We start from the raw sequence: 20091 nt of genomic DNA, 5'->3' as shown, positions 1-20091 counted from the left end.
ATCAGTTTGCTGAAATAACATGTGAAGTTCTGTCAATGATCATTCTCGACAGAGTTAACTCTTACATAGAAAACATTATTCAAGAGTACCAGGGTGGATTTCGACCAAACCGTTCCACAAATCACAATCTGTTTACTCTTAAGGCAGATCTTAGAGAAATACTGGGAATTTAACAAAAACATTCACTGTATGTTCATCAATTTCCATCGAGCCTATGACAGCATCCACAGAAGTGGCTCTGAGCACTATGGGACTTAACATCTATGGTCATCAGTCCCCTAGAACTTAGAACTACTTAAACCCAACTAACCTAAGGACATCACACAACACCCCCCACAGAAGTAGCCCCTACAATATACGAAGAGAATTTAGGGTACCCAGTAAAATAATTAGGATGATGTAAGTGTGTATGGATGGCTCGGAGGCAGTAGTTAAGTTCAGAGGATCTATATCCCCAACTTCCCAATCAAAACAGGCTTACGGCAAGAAGAGGCTCTTCCTGCATTGAAGAAAGTAGTTCGAGAGAGTAATTTACAGCTATACAATGGCCTCAAATTTCGAACACAGTGAAATAAAATTCCTGGCAAACGCAGATGATTTAGTCTTACCTAGTGAAACAGAAGAAGAGCTGAAGGACGTGTACAGATCTCTCAGGCACAGTGCCAGCAAAATGGCACTTTTGATAGACCAAGAGGAAACAGAATATGTGGAAATCGGTCGAGTCACAAATCCAAATCCACAGCTTGACATTGACCACCATTCCAGAATCAGACAAGTTCGTCAGTTTAAATACAGCTTCAGCAGTAAAAACCATAACACTGGATATAACAGCCTCAGCATCACATTGTCTGTGCGCTCTACGCAGCCCAGTCAAAAGTAAAGCTTTGCCAGTCACCACAAAGATGAAGATACATAACACCATCATCTGTCCAGTAGCACTGTATGGTTCGGAAAGCGGGACGCTTACCAAGAAAGAAAGAAAGAAAGATAAACTGACTGTTTTTGAAAGAGATCTGATGAGAAAAATCTGGGGACCTGTGTTTGGAGGAGGACACCTGGAGAGTTCAAAGGAACATTGAAACTTATCAGTTAACAAAACAACCCACTATCGTCCAGAAGTTAAATAGGAGACTGCAAGGGGGCTGGGCATGTGGCTAGAATGGAAACCAACAGAATTCCTAAGAAGGCATCTGAGGGCACTGTCCAAGCAAGAAGACCATTAGGCCGACCTCGCACACGGTGGAAAGGTGACAGAAGAACGTCGCAGCGTTAGGAGTACCCACATCGTGGAGAGGGACAGCGAGAGGCAGAAGAAGTTGAAGCAGATCGTTGATGCAGAACGTAGTCTACAGGGCCTGTGATCGCTGAAAAGAAGAAGAAGAAGAAGAAGAAGAGTTAAAAATTGTAAGTTGAATGTAATTAATGCTACATGGCCCTAAACCCGTTTATTCATTCTGAAACACCCTGTATTTCTGCTCCTCACAGACTTAGTGGCATCCTCAGCTAATAATCCATTCTAATTTGTTGCGACCAATCCTATTTCGGTTATATCTATATTTGTTGGTATTATAGAGAAAAAATTCCTGGATCTAGAAAAATACGTTTTCTGATCTCTCATATAACATTTGCCAACGGCCTTGCCGCAGTGGTAACACCGGTTCCCGTCAGATCACCGAAGTTAAGCGCTGTCGGGCTGGGCTAGCACTTGAATGGGTGACCATCCGGTCTGCCGAGCGCTGTTGGCATGCGGGGTGCACTCAGCCCTTGTGAGGTAAACTGAGGAGCTACTTGATTGAGAAGTAGCGGCTCTGGTCTCGTAAACTGACATACGGCCGGGAGAGCGGTGTGCTGACCACACGCCCCTCCATATCCGTATCTAGTGACGCCTGTGGACTGAGGATGACACGACGACCGGTCGGTACCATTGGACCTTCAAAGGCCTGTTCGGACGGAGTTTAGTATATAACACTTGGGTATACAACTTACATCGTTTTTGTCGCAATCTGCTCACAAATTTCCACACAGTTTAAAGTCAGAGAAGGTTTACTTGTACAACCGTCAACTTTAAGGTATTCTTTTTGCCCCAGTAAACAAATCGTAAAACACAGCACAGCACTCGTTCTGTAAGTTGTCTGATAATTTAAACCACAATGAATCATATGGCACAGAATATAGCGGAGCACATGTTTGTTGGCGTTTAAAACAATCTTTCACAGGGTCTCACACACACCATCCATTCTGTCGTATGTTTTAGCTTCCTGCCTGGCGATCCAATGTTCTTCAGTCAAGGAAAATGTTAAAGTTCCTCTTAGTTGCATGATTGAACACTATATACAATCGATAAGATAGTTACTGATATCTTCGTTCACTCCCGGGATTATAATTTGATATATAAATTTGTTATATTCTTTATTCTACTGCCTGAGTTAGGCCACATCGGTCTCAACAGTCTTATCGTTCCTTATAGCAGACTGTACAGTGTAGCCCAGGCAATCAGAGCAGCGAATATGCATTCTAGAATTTAGAAAATCGATTCAGTTGTATCAAAATTCTTTTTATTGGACTCGCGACTGGAGTCGTGGCATTACAGCCACATCTTCAGATGAACGTATCTCTCAGGTCATACGATAATCAACAGTGGGGATATATATGAAAGACCCAACATTCGCCAGTTTAGAATGAAAACTAAACTGCTAAGCAGACTAGCTGTCGAAAATGAAAGCTGCAACATAACGACCCAATCACAGATTAATTGGTAAAACCATAAGTTAGTAAACTGATGGTGTAATTGTCAACTAGTTCGAATTATAAATGTTAGAGACCAATGAGAACCGATACTAGATTTACATTGTAGAAAAACCAGTACCATTATTCATGGAACTCTATCTCATGAGGCTCAGAGGACACCACCTCGAACAGTCTAACACTAAACGCGCGAAAGTAACTGGTCGTGAACTCAATAAAAAGGATTTTCATAAAGCTGAAATGGTTCTCTAATTTCCAAGAAGTCTTCTCGTTGTTTACAATCACATTACTCTATCCTTGGTAGCCCTTTTGTTAAAAATCCCCACAAAATCCTACATTACATCCAGGTTCATACGGTAATAGTCTCTATAAGAAGCTGCTTCAATATTCACCCATAAGACTATCCATTTTAACGTCAGCCAGTTCCACTTTGTACGATTCAGCCACAGGATTATTATATTTTCTCAAAATGGTTTTCAGTGCTTTCTTGCAGATTTTTTCCATTATTCTCCGTTGACACATTGTCACTCGCATGCCGGAGAAATGGTAGTTTCGCTCTTATGCTGTGGCTCGCAAAGGTGATAGTGGAGAATTTACTTTGCGAGATGATCGTGGAGTTTACCTTGTTAAATGACCATACACTTCCTTCTATAAAGTACAGACTGCTCCATTCCTAACTGTTCTTGGCAGTCAACTATCACAGACTTTAACCACATACTGTTGTCACAAAACGGTTTGTTACTGCTATACCTTACGACTGCAACTACTCATCAACGTAGCTGACAATGAGACCGGCAGTTTTCTGAGCTGCAGGTCAGGTCTACTGTCGGCATCACAACATAAAGCCAGCATTCACTGTTGTAAAAACAGTAAACACATTGGCCGGCATATTTACAAGCTAGCTTATGTGTCTGCCAAAGCACGGATCAAGTAGCCATCCAGTTGGCTGTATTTACGGGACTGTCTGGCTCTAGAACAGGCAGTCCAACTGAAGCTCCGGTCTCATACGAGGGTTGGAACTTAAATAGTGGCAACTATTTATTCACAACCGATACAAAAGTTGCATGTTTGCACGTGCTACTGCCCTTCGAAGTAGTCACCAGCGTTGTGTAGAACCCGTTGCCAGCGATGTGGAAGGCATAGTATATCGTTAGCAGAGCCCGTTCTGCTGATGGTGCGAATGGAGCGGTCTACTGTCTGTCGAATCTCTGGAACAGTTCTGAAGCGAATGCCACGAAGTGGTTCCTTCATCTACGGAATCAAATCGAAGTCACGAGGACTTAAATCGGGGCTTTATGGAAGATGGTACAGTACTTCTCAGTCCCATCGACCGAACAGAACAGCCACAGCTTGCGCTGTATGCACCCGCGCATTGTTGCATAGGTTGCGCAGAAAATGTCGCCGCTTCTTTCGAAAAGCTGGTCGCAGGTTACTTAGGTCCGAGTGACTGATTTGATTCCGAAGATGAAGGAACCACCTCGTGGCTCATCTTCATCTACTTCCTCTTCCCTTTCTACAGTGTTTCAAGTTCCTTTAGCTTGTACAGATCATCTATATATTGCTTCCACCTTTGTCTTCTCTTCTTTGCTTAGCACTGAGTTGGCTTCCTAGCTCTTAATGCTTATACAGGTGTTCCTCTTTTCTCCAAAGGTTCTTTCAATTTTGCAACTTTGCATTTGTCCAATAGCTACTCCAGCTTTGCCATTTTGAATGCTCTGTAAATCTCCTTTCTTGGACCTCTATATTCCCTTTTGCCTGCTTCATTTGCTACATTTTTATAATTTCTCCATCCGTCAATTAAATTCAGTATCGTGTGTGTTATCCAAGGGTTTCTAAGGTACCTCGTCTTTTTGCCTATTTGGTACTCTGCTGTCTTCACTATTTCATATTTCAAAGAGACCCATTCTTTATCTACTGTAGTCACTTGCCCTCTTTCCGTCAACCGTTGTCTAACGCTCCTTTTCGAACTCTCGACAACTTCTGATTCTTTCAATTTATACAAGTTAGATCTCTCGTTCCCTACCTTCCTGCAATATCTTCAGTTTTAATTTGCAGTTCATAACAAATAAATTATGATAAGAGCGTAAATCTACCTCTAGAAATCTTTTGCAATTTAAAATTTGGTTTCGAAATCTGTCTTACCATTATACAATCCTCCTTAATCCGATCAGGAACTTATAAAATAATCTTTATGATAATGTCAACAAACCGAATATTAATAATCGCAGTAAGATCAAATTATATTTTCCTGTTTGCCACGATTTTTGGCTTTCTACCGGTTAGATCATGCTCCGTGGTTCTTTCACAAGAGGTCACGACGCCAGATACTTCAATACCTCAACAAATTGTTCCAGAAACGAGGAAAAAAATGCACTTTTAGAAACTGCTGTGCAAGTTAGCTCAATAATAATATGCATTAAAGAGGGTGAAGGCGAATGTCTATTCGTTTCTGGGATAGGCCCTGTGAAATAGCAAAAAATAAATAAATAAAAGAAAATCGCTATGGATTTTAGCTGGGCAGGTGTTTCTTGAATATTACCGACGGGCTTGCGTCACATGTTAGCAGATGGCTGCTCTATAAAGATCTCTGGAACGATTAGCTCTGTTAATAATCTGATTAGATCTTTTTCGTTGCTACTGCAGTTGTATGAAGTATCTGTCTTTTCCCCTATTAAACGAAATGTTCAGTAGGCATTAGTAAACAAAAACACGCACTTTCAAGGAAAGGTACTAACACAATTGAAATGAAGGCGAGGTTTCATAGAGCTCTTGGGGCTAGTATAACGTCAGTTTCCAAGAAACAACTAACAGTCTTCCTGTTCCTTATCTCGCAAACGATATCTTGATAATTCGACCTTAGGCGAAGACAAGGGATCAGGAATTCTGCCTCGAATGTAATTCCGCTAAGCTTGTTGCCAACAGTGATCCGTTATCGATAAAGACAGAAGAAGCATTGTGCTGAGAGCAAGGAGTCCGAGGAACAAAAGCAAGCACTGTCGTAACTGCTTACGCTGACATGCGTCGCGAATATACCTCTTCCATTATCTCATCGACATCACCTGACAGGCATCATTAGAATTTTTATCAGCACGCGAAACGAGAATAGCAATTTTCCTCGTTGTGAACGATGTCAGTGGGCAATCTTATACTACAGTCATGCGACAGCTGTACACAAGAAGTTTAAAAACTGGTTAAAAATCTAGTAAATCTCCATGATAATTGCTGTTCTATATATGACGGAAGTATCTGTTCCCGAAAGAACAGTTACCGTGGATGACCAAGCAGCTTTGCTAGAAATGAAACGATAATTAAATGGACACCCCAGCTGCTAGCGGGGCACACATTTTCAACATGTCCCCAATGAAGTACATCAACGCCTGTTTGCAGCTAGGGTGTCCATTTAATTATCGTTTCAACTGCTGTTCTATTTGGATCAATTCGACAATTTTCTCCATAGATCATTTTTTGCTTGTTTTACACTATTTTCCGTCCTGCCAGGAATACTGCCAATCACTTAAATGAAATACAAGGGTTGGACAAAAACATGGAAACAGCGCGAGAAAAGCATGCTTTAACACAAGCGGTGATGCTAGCCAAACCTGCAGCTGGTGCTGCTGTATCCAAAGTGTTGTGTGTATCAAGAGGCACCCTGTCGAAGGTTTGTACCGCATATAGCGAAAGCGGAGAATCATCATTCACTAAGTCACAGTTCGGACGAAAGTATGAGTTGAGTGATCGTGATACACGGTAATTGAAGAAGATTGTGACGAAAATAAGACGACAGCTGCAAAAATCGCTGCTGAACTGAATATCACCTTTGCGAACCGTGTCAACACCAAAACTGCACGAAGAGCAACATTAACTTCCCGGGAGATTAAAACTGTGTGCCGGACGGGTTCTCGAACCAAGGACCTTTGCCTTTTGCGCGCAAAAGCTTTAGCAACTGAACTACCCGAGAACGACTGACGGTCGGTCCTCACAGCGTCAGTATCTCATCTGCTACCTCTCAGACTTCACATAAGCTCCCCTGAGAAAATTCTAAGACTAGCACCCCTTGAAGAAAGGGTATTGCGGAGACACGGTTTAGCCACAACCTCGGGGATTGTTTCGAGGATGAATTTTTCCACTATGCAGCGGAGTGTACTCTGGGCAGGAGATGACGTATTGGCGGAAGTAAAACTGTGAGGAAGGGTCGTGTGTCGTGCTCGGGTAATTCAGTTGGTAGAGACTTGCCCGTGAAAGGCGAAGTCCCGGGTTCGTGAACCCGGTCCGCCATACCGTTTCAATCTTCCACTGAGTTTCATTACCAGCATACATTCCGCTGCAGAATGCAAAATTCGCTCTAAGACGAAGGCAGCTCCAGAAGCTCGCAATTACAGAATGAGCTGGAATTCCAGAACCACACACCAGTGATGCAAATGCCCGTAAGAGTAAAACGTGATGCCGAAGCCATAAAACCGGGACTATGGAGCATTGGAGGAAAGTCATTTAGTCGAATGAGTATTCTTTCACAGAGATACCAAGTTCTGGCCGAGTTAACGTCCCAGGAGCTAAACATGGCGGGGGTTGGGCGGTGATCTGGGCAGCTATATCGTGGTATTCCAAGGGCCCCATGGTTACTCTGCAAGGTCGCTTTACTGCCGAGGACTGTGTGACCATTTTGGCTGATCAGGTCCATCCCATGGTAAAATGTTTATTTCCCAATGGTGTAGCTGTGTATCTAGACGACAGGGCCCCTGTTCACACAGTTCCCGTCGTCCAGGACTGGCTTTGTGAGCACGAGGATGCATTGTCACATCTCCAGAACGAATGCATCACTTCGATCTGTTCATTTATGTTAACAACAACGAATTTCTCGAAGTTATTCTCCCGTTTTCATGAAGATCTACTGTTGCAACGGTGACACGTCAACGTCATTACTCTGCTTATTCACAGAGGGTTCAATGAATCCCCTTCAAGCTGTCTCTCTACTGTTCCACCCTCGAGCGGCGCGCAGGAAAAACAAGCACTTAAATTTTTCTGTGCGAGCCCTGATTTCTCTTATTTTATCGTGATGATCATTTCTCCCTATGTAGGTGGGTACCAACAGAATGTTTCCACAATCGGAGGAGAAAGCTGGTGATTGAAATTTCATGAGAAGATCCCGTCGCAACGAAAAACGCTTTTGTTTTAATGATTGCCACTCCAATTGACGTATCATGTCTGAGGCACTATCTCCCCTATTTCGCGATAGTTCAAAACGAGCTGCCCTTCTTTGAACTTTTTCGATGTCATCCGTCAGTTCCACCTGATGCCGATCCCACACCGCACAGCAATACTCCAGAATAGGGCGGACAAGCGTGGAGTAAGCAGTCTCTTTAGTAGACCGGTTGCACCTTATAAATGTTCTTCCAATTAATCGCAGTCTTTGGTTTGCTCTACCCGCAACATTATCTGTGTGATTGTTTCAATTTACGTTATTTGTAATTGTAATACTTAAGTATTTCGTTGAATTTACAGCCTTCAGAATAGTGTGGTTATCGTGCAGTCGCGATTTCTTTTAGTACTCATGTGAATATCTTCACACTTTTCTTTATTCAGGTTCAATTGCCACTTTTAGCACCATACATGTATCTTATCTAAATAATTTTGCAATTCGTTTCGGTCATCTGATGACTTACCAAGATGGTAAATTGACAGCATCATCTGCAAACAATCTAATAGCGCTGTTCATATTGTCTTCTAGGTCGTTATTATAGATCAGGAACAATAGAGGGCCTATAACACTTCCTTGGGGAATGACGGATATTACTTCTGTTTTAGCCGATGACTTTCCGTCTGTTACTACGAACTGCGACCTTCCTGACAGGAAAATACGAATCTAGTCGCACAACAGAGGCAATATTCCATAGGCACGGAGTTTGGTTAGAAGACGCTTGTGAGGAACGATGTCTAAAGCCTTCTGAAAATCTACAAATATGGAATCAATTTGACATCCCCTGTCGATAGCAGTCATTACTTCATGAGTATAAAGAGCTAGCTGTGTTTCACACGAACGATGTTTTTCTGAATCCGTGTTGTGTGTCAATAAATCTTTTTCTCGAGGTAATTCATAATGTTCGAACACAGTATATGTTCCAAAACCCTACTGCAAATCGACGTTAGTAATATGGGCTTATAATTCAGCGGATTACTTATATTTTCCCTTTTTGTAATGGATGTCAAAAGTTGCAGCGCTGTGACTTACAGGTTTACCTGTATTTGTGCAGTAGAAAACTGGGTTTTGAAGCCCTAACAGCAGCGCCGTTAGCGGACTAAATTAAGGGACTTCAGGTCCGCCAATAATAGAAAGAACTTTTCTAATACCCGGCAAGTTTCTTCACACGTGTTTCATCATTGGTAGTTTCTTTTATTCACTTCTGTAAAACGCAAGTATGTTTCAATTATTGTGACGAAATTAAATTTGAAAACATTTTATGCCTGTTGTAACTATTTTTAGTATATTATCCGCTGCTCTTTTGCGGTACTGTGTGGTCTGACACTAGCAACGAAACAGTGACGAGAGTTTTGTTCCCGAGTTAACATATCACCAACTACAAATTTATATTTTGTGGCCCGAAAATGTTTTGCGACAAAGTTGTGCAACAGATGAACATGCAGATGAGGACGTGTACTACCAAAATAACTCTACGTAATCGCAATATGTTGTCGCTAAATATTATCGTACAGCAAAATTACGATTATACGTGAAGTTACTTGCTAAATCACCAACCAAATTCACAATGACAACACTCTGTTGGTGTTGAGAAATTACAAAACGACGTAAGCTAGCTCCCACGGAATCCAGCGTTTTAGAAAATGAAGTAATAATTACAAAAGAGATAAAATGTTTAGCATTTTACAAAAATAAATGAGAGTACCAACCGGCAATGGCACAAAGGTGCTGAAACATATTTGGGCATTAAAAAGAACAGATACTGGCATAATATGGAGGCCTAAATTCTCATAATTTCGCATATAAAGGTATGTTTCCATTGGCTATTAACCGCCACGTAGACTAAGGCACTGAGAACAGGACTTTCACTTGAAAAGTCAACATAGGCCCCATCAATCACGAGAATTATGAGCCGCGGATCGAGGTCACAGCTGGGACGGCTGAATAGGCGGCGCGTACCGAGGTAGTGAACAGCTCAACGCGCGAGTGTCTCCAGCAGCCGCCCCCACAGGGCGCGCTCCATCTGGAGTGCGAGTGACGCCTTTGTCCTGCCGCGGCGCCGATGAAAGATTTAACAAGCGCCCGCCGACCCGGCCGCGCCCCATAGATACTTCAAGCTGGTGCTCGCTGCCCACAAAAAAATCTCTCTCTCTCTCTCTCTCTCTCTCTCTCTCTCTCTCTCTCTCACTCACACACACACACACACACACACACACACACACACACACACACACACAGAGAGAGAGAGAGAGAGAGAGAGAGAGAGAGAGAGAGAGAGAGAGAGAGCGCTGAGATGTGTTTCTGGTTCCAAAGCCATGACGTAAAAGTGTCGCCTATAACACGAGGACTTACAAGCTGACGTAAGCTGAAATGTTGCTTCACTGCCTCACCAAGTTGGTGCCAAAGGTGGATTGTCAGCAGTGTTCTGTACTTCTCTCAAATTCGCGAGATTAAACCCAAGCTGAGGATTTTACAGACGATAACTTTACCGTCTCTTCTCTCATATCTGAGCACGAGACAATCGACCCCTAAAACCGCAACCATTTCTTGCGCCGGGCTCCGTGGGCTATCGGCAGCGTCGTTGCCTCGTAATGTGATCATACCGAATTTGAATCTTGCTCCTTGGATGAGTGTGCGTTTCAAATCTCGTGTTTTTGAGTGTATGCTTCAGAGTGAAATCACATACAAGCTTTGAAGAAGAGGTGCAAATGAAATTCATCGCAGCTTAGTAGCCCTCGTCGATAGTTATAATATGACCACTCTAATATTAAAAGCTACAGGTTTAATTGCGTGAAATATCTTGGTACTGTAAACATTATTCTTTTCTCGGATGACTTACTACTGAAATTTAAAGTTGAAAATCTAAGTCCCCCCCCCTCCTCCCTCTCTCTCTCCCCCCCCCCCTCCCTCCCTTTCTCTCCACAGACTCCCTTTCCCACTTGGAAAGCCCTTTGAAAACTGTAGCAAAGGAAATTTTATCTACGTGAAAGTCCTTCACGACAAGCGATAGCTGGATTAGTCCACATAATTTACTACAAACTGCATGAGGGAGCACAAGTTCAGGGATGGCAGAATTAAAACCCCGAGACGCTTGACCAACGGCCTACATGAAATTCGCAAATTGGAAAGTCAGTCTGACAGAGCGCTTTTTCTCGGGTTAAGAATATTCTTTACGGATGAAGTTGCCCCAGAATGCGACATATGAGACAATACAAAGTAAGCTTTCGCGTTGCAGTGTCAGTGACAGCGGATTTTTTAAATAATGAAGACAACGGCATTCAAATTCTCAACAGGATCTTGAATATGATAACTGTACCAAGAAAACATTTTGTTTATCTCCAGTCTGAATAATTCAAAACGGTTCGATTCCACTGATTATTCAGTCACATTGTGAAAAAGTTACAAGTCAGAAACTGTACGCATTCAGTCTTTCTGCAGTTAAGCGACATTCTGTTCTCTACACACGAGAAGCTGATGCCATGCGCTAACCTATTTGTCAAATAACTTACATTGCACTTCACATCTTTCACTTTGCTACCTGAGTCACCTGGAACGATTTGTCCCAGTTATGGCGAATCGCCGATATATTAAGGGAAAAAATTAGCCACGAAAAGAATCCTGTGAAACTGCCGTCTCTAATCAGCATTTAGTTAAAAAAAAAAATAAGACACGGATATAGTCGACTGAGTTTTCACTAAAACAGGGGTTCCCAACAAAATTTTCTCGAGGACCCCCTCATCGAGCATGATTGGTACCTTGTCATATTACAGTATCAAGTACCTAAGAAAAGCCAAATTAAGAGTCTCTTTATACTTTTTTTTATCTGACAAAATGCAGTTACATCAGTATACAGTTAGTTTTAATTTTCAGTTCTTAATGAGATGAGTTCAATCCGACCTTTGAGTCCATTATTTATGAAATATTAGGTTCCAGACTCGAAACTTTCACTCTGAAATCCGACCGCAGGTCGAGCCGATTCCTATATTTGTTTGTCATGAAACACATGGAATAAAATGCTTGCTCGCACCGATATGTGGTTGCAAATGGATCTTTTTCATTGCCTTATCTCCAAAGTTTCTTGTAGTCCTAGCGTGCTGACGCCCAGAAGTCTGTAATTTTATCACCGATGAAAATGTTTATCATTGTACCACAGCTGGACAAATCCACAAGTTGATCTTGCTCTTCTTCAGTGAGACCTTGGATTTTGTCTACTTCTTCACAGCTGATGGGATTTCGAATGCATCTGTCGTCAGGGTCAGGTTCAGGGAAATACTCTCTAAAAGTGGTGGCTAGGCTGCCTAGATGCTCGGCTACAGTGATCTTGATCTGGTCAGGCAAACTCTCCTCTGATGACTCCAAGAATTGTTTTAAAGTAGAAAAGTTAGTTAGTGACTCGTTTTCTATCCTTGACGCTCAGATCTGACACTTTTTGACCATAGCACTAATCTCATCCTCAGCTTTGAACAAGTCTACATTTTTTCCTTGTAAACTCAAGTTTAACACATTTAAGTGTTCAAACACATCAGCTAAGTACGCAACTGAGCAAAGCCAAGAGAAGTTAGTGAGCAAATCCGCGTACTTAGTGTCAACAAGGAAGACATGAACCTCGTCTCTAAGTTCATGACAAGATCCTACCTCGAGAAAGCCATCTTACTTCCGTATGAATAAGAAATTGCTCATGCTCACTGCCGATCTCTTTACACAACAAAGAAAATAATCTGAATTGCAGATCTCGAGTTTTAATGTAGTTGATGATTTGAACTACTTTGTTAAATATCTTTTGCAAAGATTCAGGCAATCTTTTGGCTACTAAGGTTTCACGATGGATACAACAGTGAGTCCATTTCACCTCAGCGGCTACTGCTTTGAAACGAGATAGAAGTCCTGTTTTTTTGCCAGCCATTGACTTTGCTCCATCCGTCGACAAGCCTACACATTTATTCCCGCTGACATCGTGTTTATTGAGATAATTATTTAATGCAGTAAAAATATCGTCTGCTGTTGTATGCAGTAGTTCGCATGAAAAAATAAAATATTCGAACACTTGGTCCTCCCATAACAATCGTGCGAAAACCAACATTATAGCTTTATTTTTTATATGTCTGTGCTTTCATCCAAGTGTAGAGCGTACATGTCACTCATGCTGAGTCTAGCCAGCAATGTTTCTTCAATGATAATTGCCATATCAGTAATCCGTCTTTGAACAGTATTATCTGAGAGCGGGATAGTTCCTACTACCTTAGCAGCTGCATCACCTAACATTTTCTTGCAAAGTATTACTGCTGATGGCAGTTTAAGTTCCTCAGCAATTGTGTGGTTTTTCCCACATTTAGCAACAAGCTGAGCCACCTCGTAAGACGCAAGGGATGCATTTTTCATTTACATTTGCACCACAGTGTTTGGTAATTGTTTTACGAGATGTTTTCAACTCTATTTTTGAAAAATCTAATAACTTACTTTTGTGCTCTGGGCGCTTTGTTTCAAGATGGCGCCAGAGTTTTGCTGGTTTCATACATTCATTCGAAAGGCTTTCATAGCAAATTACACACTGAGGTTTTAGGCTGTTGCTCAGGTCCAGTGAACGTAAAACTGTTTTCCAAGTAATCAGAGTTATATTTTCTAATTTTTCCATAACACTGATCTTGAAAGGGTTAGGTTCAAGGGACGCCGACGACTTAGGTTCAATGGACACTGACAACTTCGGTTCGAGAGTCACTGACTTACTTGCTTGAACATCAAATGCATTATCTTCCTCTTCATCTGTTGGCCTTCCTCGTTTTAACCAACGGTCCATTTTTAACCAGGCGAACTGTAGCTTCTGCGAAAAACAACGCTTTACAAACACTATTGTTTTAATACAGAATACTGAATATGTAAACAACACGGTCTGTGAAAGCACTGACAGTAAATTAACAATGGCCGATTGTCGTCTGAAATGCGAGTTTCTGTGTGAAGTGACTGTCAGTTGTCAGCTGCAAAGAGGCAGCGCGCGCAGTCTAACGGTATACAGCTGAACTACACTCCTGGAAATTGAAATAAGAACACCGTGAATTCATTGTCCCAGGAAGGGGAAACTTTATTGACACATTCCTGGGGTCAGATACATCACATGATCACACTGACAGAACCATAGGCACATAGACACAGGCAACAGAGCATGCACAATGTCGGCACTAGTACAGTGTATATCCACCTTTCGCAGCAATGCAGGCTGCTATTCTCCCATGGAGACGATCGTAGAGATGCTGGATGTAGTCCTGTGGAACGGCTTGCCATGCCATTTCCACCTGGCGCCTCAGTTGGACCAGCGTTCGTGCTGGACGTGCAGACCGCGTGAGACGACGCTTCATCCAGTCCCAAACATGCTCAATGGGGGACAGATCCGGAGATCTTGCTGGCCAGGGTAATTGACTTACACCTTCTAGAGCACGTTGGGTGGCACGGGATACATGCGGACGTGCATTGTCCTGTTGGAACAGCAAGTTCCCTTGCCGGTCTAGGAATGGTAGAACGATGGGTTCGATGACGGTTTGGATGTACCGTGCACCATTCAGTGTCCCCTCGACGATCACCAGTGGTGTACGGCCACTGTAGGAGATCGCTCCCCACACCATGATGCCGGGTGTTGGCCCTGTGTGCCTCGGTCGTATGCAGTCCTGATTGTGGCGCTCACCTGCACGGCGCCAAACACGCATACGACCATCATTGGCACCAAGGCAGAAGCTACTCTCATCGCTGAAGACGACACGTCTCCATTCGTCCCTCCATTCACGCCTGTCGCGACACCACTCGAGGCAGGCTGCACGATGTTGGGGCGTGAGCGGAAGACGGCCTAACGGTGTGCGGGACCGTAGCCCAGCTTCATGGAGACGGTTGCGAATGGTCCTCGCCGATACCCCAGGAGCAACAGTGTCCCTAATTTGCTGGGAAGTGGCGGTGCGGTCCCCTACGGCACTGCGTAGGATCCTACGGTCTTGGCGTGCATCCGTGCGTCGCTGCGGTCCGGTCCCAGGTCGACGGGCACGTGCACCTTCCGCCGACCACTGGCGACAACATCGATGTACTGTGGAGACCTCACGCCCTACGTGTTGAGCAATTCGGCGGTACGTCCACCCGGCCTCCCGCATGCCCACTATACGCCCTCGCTCAAAGTCCGTCAACTGCACATACGGTTCACGTCCACGCTGTCGCGGCATGCTACCAGTGTTAAAGACTGCGATGGAGCTCCGCATGCCACGGCAAACTGGCTGACACTGACGGCGGCGGTGCACAAATGCTGCGCAGTTAGCGCCATTCGACGGCCAACACCGCGGTTCCTGGTGTGTCCGCTGTGCCGTGCGTGTGATCATTGCTTGTACAGCCCTCTCGCAGTGTCCGGAGCAAGTATGGTGGGTCTGACACACCGGTGTCAATGTGTCCTTTTTTCCATTTCCAGGAGTGTATTTGCCTCTATCTAATTCTAGTTTCGCGCTAGTGTGTGCTAGTGTCAGTTGGTTCGACGAAGACGCTAGACGCAGAAGTTAGCGTTCGCTAAAGCTCTGCTCATGCAGGAAGCACCAAAATAAAAAAAAAAATCTGTTATCATACGAAATGCATTTAATATATTTTTTATTCTAATAGCATCATGCAGACCCCTCTGGCATAGCTCGCGGACCCATGAGGGTCCGCGGACCACCCGCTGGGAACCACTGGGAATGTTATTCACAGGACGATTCGCCGGTAACGAGGCTGAAGGGGTGGTAAAGGAAAGTAGAATGGAGGCGTGGCTAATCGGGCACAGTAGGAGTAGCCCGTAACTATGTAACCTGGTAGCATTTATGTTGACAAATGCAGCAGGTTGCGAAAGTTGAGCAGGTAACTCGGTTGTTTTCCTGCGATCTACATGATACACGGCCATGGTGGCGACTCCATCAGGCTATGTGAGGAAAGTGATATACATCATAGTGTTTAGCTTTTGAAGTAATTGGGATAAGGGAATTCCAAGCACACCAAAATGAGCGTCTAGCCCTGACGATTAAAAAAGGTTGAAATGGCTCTAAGCTCTATGGGACTTAACATATGAGGTCATCAGTCCCCTAGACTTAGAACTAGTTAAACCTAAATAACCTAAGGACATCACACACAGCCTTGCTCGAGGCAGGATTCGAACCTGTGACCGTAGCAGCAGCGCGGTTCCACATTGAAGCGCCAAGAATCGCTCGGCCACATCGGCCGGCGATTAAAATGAACTGAAGTCACTATTCAATAAGTTACACAGATTTCAATGATGGACATTTTTTCTAAAACATGATCATTTATTATTACTCTTGGACGCATGTTGTAGTCTAAGTCAATCGAAAAGTATCCTTACGCACAACAATGTCTGCTCTTCTACCGATCGCCCTTACGATTTGGCTGTGACAGCAGTGGGCCGGCCGAAGTGGCAGTGCGGTTCTAGGCGCTGCAGTCTGGAACCGCGAGACCGCTACGTCGCAGGTTCGAATCCTGCCTCGGGCATGGATGTGTGTGATGTCCTTAGGTTAGTTAGATTTAACCAGTTCTAAGTTCTAGGGGACTAATGACCTCAGAAGTTGAGTCCCATAGTGCTCAAAGCCATTTGTGACAGCAATGCATGTATTTTCACACTTAGCTTAAGCCACATCATGTTAATAACAACACATGCACTTAGTTAACGAACAGCACGAATTAACTCTAAACTTCTTTACTGTCCAAATTTGAGATCCAAGATGCTTATTCTACAGAAGTGTGACCTTTTACAAAACGGCAATTACTAAAATTGATTGTGATTTAAGATTGGTGAGTGTAATAACAAAACAAAGCATTATTGGAAGGAGCATGAAAAGTTGGATGACGTGGTGCATCATATTTATTTCTATGGTAATTTTAACAAAGGCTATTTTGTTTAAGGATTTTCTGATTCTGCCATGAATTCGAATTTTCCATGGTTATACTTAAATAACTGCAAACTGAACGTCACGTGAGACTTCAAAATGATCAGCGTCAGAATATACAACTGTACATGTAGATTCAGTTATTATTATATCTGAATGAGTGGCCATGATGCATTTGAAAGAAAACATCTTCCATTGATTGGGAGAGGGTTTATGTGATGATGGTTTTAGGTCGCTCAACGGCATGGTTAAGTTTTTGGCGTCTTGCGTGGGGAGAAATCTGTGATGGCCACCTGAACTTTATGGATTTAGTTTTTTCGGGTACTTATACGAGGAAGTTTCACAACTAGCTTTATATCACTGCACTCGTCTTTTCAAGAGCTTTTCAACGCTGTTAATATATTTACTTGATTTACAAAATGCTTCTATACCTCGGGCAGGACGATAAAAAGAGGAAACGTGTCGACAGACCAGCGGGGGGAGGGAGGACACGCATGCGGAAGCGGCGAGGCCAGCGACCGGGCCGCGGTACAGGCAACGCGACCTTCGCGGGAACAGTGGCAACAGCAGCGGTCGGCTGACTCACGCGCTTGTCTGCCACGCCACTGGCTGCCTTTCACCGCTAGCTAGGTCGCAACTCCCACACACAGTGGACTGCCCGCCAGTGGGTCACAATTCGCGAAATCATCTAGTGAAAGTCAACAATCACCTTACAACAACCTTACTACCAAAGTCGTCCATTTACTGGCACACTGTTTCTCATCTTAAAAGACCTCGACCACAGACCTTAAACTACAGAGAAATAATTTTACTTCTCGTTAGCGTAACATTAATAATATTGATTCAAGTGACAAAGATCAACAATTCGTCGCTTCGAGCAGGTTTGATCATACAACTGAGGCCAGTATTTACAGGCATTGGGTCGCATGTTTTTGTGCCTATCAGAAGCTGTAGAGACAGACTCAAGCGAGTTATCAGCAGGAAAGTCATGGACAGGACAACCGCTCAGTTCTGTCAAGCAATGGAGATTGTCCAACTTGTGTATTTACCGAGAGGCTGAAGATCTTCTCCTCCAGCGAAATGAGAGAACTCATATTTCGAGATAAAAATTTAGGTCCTGCCGTAGATCTCGAGCTAGCTTACACCTTCAAAATAAACGACTTCCTTCCTTCGCTGACTTTATCAACGTTCATCAATCAGTACAGAGATGAATATCAAACAACACAGTACCTTACAGACCCTCAAACAAAGCCCGGATGAAGGCCAACCTCCCACCTATGCAGCAAAAGCAAATTCAAGATAACGGTGTATTAAGTAGCATTATAGAACGGGCGGTATCAAAGGTAAATCCAACACAAGCAGCTGACATCTGACGATATTAGTCTCTACAGTCTCGTTCTCTTAATGTCTTAAAATATTTGAATTGACACGAAGCGTACGCAAACTGAGCACTGGGCTAAAATGCAGACACACTAGTAGTACAATTATGTCGGTTTCCTTATCACGTTAGATTTAAATGACAAGACAAGCTTAATATTACTTCTCTGGTCCTTAGCAACCGACTGTCGTTAACTGATGTTATGGATGTTGAGTGTAAAATGCTATCAGCCGAATTAGTCGCGAAAGCCTACGTTTCCACAATATTGGTAAGTTTAGTGCAACCGAAAGCGATCTTTATTTTTATAGTTATTAATTGTATGCTTTCATGTGTTCTGTCAAGTTGTTGCTTCCCATTTATGCACAATATTTCGACGGCCCACCCAGCCGTCTTCCTCAGGCGCCGCAAGTTATGTCCACTCGCTGTCTGGACTTCAACGAGACTGTCTATTTGGAGTCCAGGCAGCGAGTGGACGTAACACGAACTTACAGCACCTGAGAAAGACGATTGGGTCGGCTGCCGAAATAGCATAAAACAGAAACCATTCGACGGAGCAACCGGAAGCCCACAATCAATAGCACCGGGAAAACGAACTATAGATAACTATAGTTATGATCTATCTATTGTTATCGTGATAAACTGCTGCAGTAAACGACACTGAACGGGAACACACTACTTAACAAATAAATAACACAAAATTACGTTCATTCCCATAATTAGATCCAGAAGTTCATGTGTTCTACTAATAATCAGCATGTGGTAAGTGGGATCCGAAATGCTAGAGGGCAAATTACGAACCAACAACGAAGGGAACAAACACGACGTTTCGTCTCAATAATGCTTCAGTTTACCATTAATTTGACACGATGTGTTTCGACATCCCGTTTCAAAGCACTCATTAATGTCGAACATGTTCGTACTGTGTCTTGAAAAATAAAATTTTAATTCGAGAAGAAATTAAGCAGGTTCGTGTACATGTCATAGCATAAATCAAAGACAGTCGGTAATTTTGCTATCCGAAAACCTAAAACACGAAATGATGATGCCATGAAAACCTGACAGCCTGAAAGACGTAACGGCAATCTTCGGTTCATCATTTGATTGTGAAATACTTTCGTCTCAGATTGGTATCGCCTGTAGGAATCCCGGTGTAGAAATAACATTTGCTTATGTACGATATCACACTGGATCAACTCTTCACTTGTTACTCGACGGTTGCGGCCCAGCTGCTCAAATAAGTCGTGACAAGGATGCTGTGCAACAGTACATTCCAAGCAAGCAAGCGACATATCAGAGCAGAGGAAGCAACGCTGAGAAAATCTGATTAGCCGCTTTTCGTTCACTTGTATCTATTTCATTTGGAGTCAAATGTGTATAATGCACACTAATTTATTTGAATGTCTTTTTTAAACATACCGCATCCCGACAAGAAAAGGAAGAAGTTGAAAAATTGTATTTTTAGTTTGTCGAAAAGGAAGAAGTCTAAGATGACGAAATTGGAATTTTCCTGTAACTCTACAGATGCTGTTAGGTACACTGTGGTATTGCTACCTTAGCGCGCTCTGCAGGCATGTCTGTTTAACTACACTCGATTGGCCATTTTGTTTTATTGGGAACAGAGACTCGGAAGCGGACGCCGTTTTGAGAATTCTTCCTACGGTTTAAATAAAATTCATGTAAGTAATATTTTTATATCAATGAGGCCTTATGTATTTACTGGTGCTTTAATAATGATTTAATGAAGTTAACCTCTAAGACTTTGCGCGTGTTTAGTATGTATCCAAAATGACGAGTGCTGTTAAGATGGCGAGTTCGTCATCATACCCGCCTCTCTCTGCTGCCGTGCTTCTACTACCTTTGTTATTGTGTAGTTGTGTCATTCT

At 43.1% G+C, this 20091-nt stretch overlaps 1 protein-coding gene and 1 pseudogene across 4 annotated transcripts in view; one reads left to right on the top strand and one right to left on the bottom strand.

Moving 5' to 3' along the window:
• The window catches only part of LOC124596381 (prominin-like protein), a 527082-nt gene that overhangs the window by 382691 nt on the left and 124300 nt on the right, over positions 1-20091 (bottom strand). The gene's annotated exons all lie outside the window — the stretch shown is intronic.
• Positions 1628-1745, top strand: LOC124597411 (annotated as a pseudogene).

Source organism: Schistocerca americana, chromosome 2 (assembly GCF_021461395.2).
Source record: "Schistocerca americana isolate TAMUIC-IGC-003095 chromosome 2, iqSchAmer2.1, whole genome shotgun sequence".
In the NCBI taxonomy this organism is placed as follows: domain Eukaryota; kingdom Metazoa; phylum Arthropoda; class Insecta; order Orthoptera; family Acrididae; genus Schistocerca; species Schistocerca americana.
This window is presented reverse-complemented; position numbering and strand designations above follow the sequence as displayed.